This window comes from Echinops telfairi, unplaced genomic scaffold (genome assembly GCF_000313985.2).
Source record: "Echinops telfairi isolate 266 unplaced genomic scaffold, ASM31398v2 ScPeMD7_3533;HRSCAF=4204_0, whole genome shotgun sequence".
Classification (NCBI taxonomy): domain Eukaryota; kingdom Metazoa; phylum Chordata; class Mammalia; order Afrosoricida; family Tenrecidae; genus Echinops; species Echinops telfairi.
Window position 1 is genome coordinate 14874284 of NW_022107431.1, and position 4659 is coordinate 14878942.

Consider the following 4659-nt stretch of genomic DNA (forward strand, 5'->3'; position numbering starts at 1 on the left):
CTGAGTGTGTGGCAGGCAAGGGATCAATAAATCAAGGTGAACCCAAGGTCCTGATATCCTGGAGACTTAAAATCTGAGCACCAGATTTATTGCCAAACGTTCAGGAGAAAACCATTAAATCGTACACAAACTCTATTGAGAATCAGAAAGGGGTAAATCCCCTCCAACATATTCTGCAAGGGCAATGTAACTTTTTTTCCCCCAATGGAACTTTTGTACCAAAATTAGCCACACAGTATCAGAAATGATGATAAGTATTTCATAGAGATATGTTATTAATGAATATTAGAAAATGAAGTCCAAAAGTGAATTTAAATGAATGAATCAATGTTAAGTTCAGGTTATCCCAGGAATAAAAAATTCAATAATTAGTTAAATTTTTATTAATACAGCCTACCATATTAATAGAATAATGTTATATAGAGATATATTTGGACATCTAGTATATAATAACAACCTCCTTTTTAATAACATTAAAAATGGATTTAGGAGCGTTCCTGCAAGATGGTGACTGAGGAACACACAACAAAGGGACTTCACGGAAATCAGTGCAGGAGAGCCCCTGAGAGGGAAACTCCACTCTTCCACTTCACGCGAGGAGCATCATAAAAAAGTTGACTACGATCCACTAGGTTTTGAACAGCTGTGAGCTTTTGGCTTACCAATGCATAAGCCAGCTGGGGCTTAGCTTTAGCCCTACCAGTCTGGCTGGTGCCGGGCTACTTTGACCAGCCCAAAGACTTACTTCAATACAACCACAGATGCCGTCACCTTTCTGGAGCGTTTAAACCCCTACAGCTCCAAGGTCAGTTGGTTGGGGTTCATCTATTTCTTTACTTTTCTTCCTCTCTCCTGTCTTTCCTGCCACAATTGCAACTGGCTCAGTTTTTTCCTATTTTTTTACCCTTTCTTTCTTTTCACTCACCACTGCTGGTCTCTAGGGCACTCCCCTCCACCTAGGTCAACTCCGCCCACCCTCCACCCAGCTGGAGGAACTCCCACTGCTCTCCTAACAGCTGGGGGACCTCCTGTCTGCCTTCCACCACCCTCCAAGGTGCTTATGAACTCCAGCCACCCTCTTAGTTGCTGGGGAACTTCTGCTGCCCTGGAAAAATTCAACCTACCTTTTAGCAGCTGGGGGAACTCCAGCCTACCTTTTAGCAGCTGGGGGAACTCCAGCCTACCTTTTAGCAGCTGGTGGAATTCCCACCACCCTCCATGTGACCTGGGGAACTCCAACCCAGGATTTGTGGCACTCCAGATGGCTGAAGGGTACCCTGCTCACCCACCCTCTGTGGCCCTACATGTGGCTGAGGGAACTTCCTTCCACTTCCCACAGCATTACACATGGCCAAAGGTGGCCCCAATAGACCTCCCTAAAGATCCATGCTGCTGCAGGAAAAAACTCTGCCAGACCTCTGTGGTGCTTTTGACAACTAGGGAAATTTTGCCCACCATCTGTGGTACTCTACACCAAAGCAGGGACCCCCACCCACCCTCCACAGCACTCTAGCTGCAGCAGGCACTCCCACATGCCTTCCGATGTGCTCCAAGATTCCATGGGCCACACTGCCATGACTTCCTGTGTGATCATCCAGTGAAGCACCATCCTCGAGGATCTGCAACAACCCAACCAGTGTCCCCTGAGAGGACCATCCAACTTTGCCTCCAAATAACAGAATACTGATTGGCTAGGGAGAGTAAAACCACAGGGGAATGAAGCAGAAGCCCAAACCCCAAGTCTTGTGACAGTAGCTGCAGTCAGTCTGAAGAAGCTTCCTACAAATCTCCCAAAGAGAGAGTCCAGTGCTCTTCGACTCACTGGAAAATGGTGTCAAACTCCTCTAAAATGACACACACAGAGCAACCACCTTAACAACCGCAGTGAAAAACAGGGGAAACAAAAGGCAATGTTGGAAGAAGTATAGAAGAAGCAGACCTTGATCTACCACAGAAATAAATCTTCAGAATGCTATTTGGAGTCACACAGGATATGAGGAAAGCAATACAAAAAGGATGAAGTGGTAAAGGAGATAAAGGCCAAGCACCAAAGGGATATGCAAGAGTAAAGTGACAAGCACCAAAGGTCTATACAAGAGATAAGGGACAAGGTAACAAAAGTAAAACAGTTAACAGGCATCACTAACAGAATAGAAGTAGAGAACTGTACTAGTAGTTAAGCTATCCAACTTTGAGGAAAAGGAGAAAATCATGAGCAGTGAGGGGGGACACAATTAGTAGTCATCTATAAATGTACTGAGATGAAAATATGTTCAAACCTATCAGCAGATACCATAAAGAGGAGAGAGTGGAGTAACATCTTCAAAAAGTTGAAAAACAACAATGCCAACCCAAGAATCCTCTATTCTGCCATACCATCTATCAAGATAGATGGAGAAGTATAAGTCTTCCCTGATAAGGAAAATCTCAAAGAATATGTTAAAAGAAACTGAGCTGTACAAAAAATTCTTACTGACCCTCTGTGGTCAGAAGAACAACATGCTTTGAGCATAAACAGGGGACAAGCACAAAGAGCAACTCCACCCCAGAGGTCAACATATTGAAAACAGCACTAAAGATAACAAAAAATGGCAAGGATGAAACACCCCCCCCCAAACACACAACACAATAATAAGAAGGGAAGTAGATAAATACCCAACACAAAAGGAATGAGATGACATCACCAAGTCCACAGATAGATGTAATAACTCCAAATGTCAATGGAATGAACTTACCCACTAAAAGACAGAGACTGGCAGACTAGCTTAGAAAACATAACCCATCAATCAGTTGTCTACAAGAGACACATCTCAAGCTCACAGACAGAAATAGGGTGAAAATTAAAGGCTGGCAAAAAATATGCCAAGCAAATGGCAACTCAAAGAAAGTAGGGGTTGTAATCCTGATCTATGACAAAACTGATCTCAAGGTGCAAGCCATAACAAGAGATAAAAGGAGGGGCACTATATAATGCTCGAGGAAACAGTAGACCAAGAACAAGTGAGCATAATAAGTATATGAACACCCAAGGAAAGACCTGTGAAATTCCTCAATCAAATGCTCCAAAATATGAAAAAAGAAATCACATGGTCAACAATCATAGTAGGTGACGTTAATACACTGTTCTCAGAGCAAGATAGATCACAGGGAAAGAAGCTTAACAAGGGAGCTAAAAAACTAAGCTCTACAATTAGCCAACTTGACTTAATAGACATTTTTAGGGCTCTTCACTCAAATGCAAAAATATTCACATTCAAGTGAGCATGGCACATACTTTAAGATAGACCACTTGCTGGGAAACAAGTCGAGCCTGAGTAAATGCAAGCACACAGAGATCACACAAACATCCCTCTCAAGCCACTAAGCAGCAAGGTTGGAAATCAACAAAAGGATGGTTAAGAAAACGAGGGCAAATAATTGGAGTATGAATTACAATTACAAAATGAGTGGGTACTGGTCCAGATCAGAGATGAAATTAGGAAGTTTTTAGAAACCAATGAGAACAAGAATGCAATGTACCAAAACTTTTGGGACACAGCAAAAGCAGTTATCAGTGAAAGTTCGATAGCGATAAATGCACACATCAAAAAGGAAGAGAGACTTCTGACTGACTCTTTGTTACAAAGCCTCCAGCAATTACAGCAGAGTCAATAGAATAATCCTACCAATAGCAAGAGAAGAGATATAATAAAAATCAAGGCAGAGATAAATGAGTAGGAAAACAAGAAACAATGCAAAAAAAAAAAAACCCAATGCTTCAAAAAGGTGGCTCTTTGAAAGGATTAACAGATTCGATAGACCACTGGCAAACCTAAACAGTGAAAGGAAGGAACAAACATCAATAGCTAGGATGAGGAATGAAATAGGGGAAATTACAATGGACCCTAATGAAATTAAGAGGTTAATTGCAAAGTACTATAAAGGCCTGTACTCCCATGAATTTAACAACTTGGAAGACATGGACAAATACCTGGAAAAACAATCCCTCCCCATATTATCCCAGATGGATGTCAAGAACGTCAACAGACCCATAACAATAGAAGAAATAGATAAGGTTATCAAGGGTCTAAGTGAAAAATCTCCCAGGCCAGAAGGCTTCACAATAGAATTTTACCAAGCATTCAGGGAAGAACTGACACCAATTCTATTCAAACTCTTCTCGAGCAAGAAATGGATGGTAAGCTCCCAAACTCTTTCGATGACACTAGTATAACACATACCAAAAAGGGGCAAGGATCCCACAAGAACTGAGAACTACACACTGATATCTCTAATGAACACCGATGCAAAAATCCTTAACAAAATACTGGCCAATAGAATACAAAAGTATATAAAAAAGAATAATTCATCATGACCTAGTGGGATTCATTCCAGGGATGCAGGGATGGTTCAATATCCAAAAGTTCATCAACATTATTTGCCACATTGACAAGAAAAAGGATAAGAACCACATGATAATATCAATAGATGCATAAAAGGCATTTGACAGCATTAAACACCCAATCCTGTTTAAGACATTCAAGAAGATGGGAATGGGAGGACAATTCCTCAATATAATACAAGCCATATATGAAAAACCAACAGCCGATGTAGTAGTGAATGGAGAAAAGGCAAAAACAGTCCCACTGAAAAAGGGGACCAGACAAGGATGTCTGACAA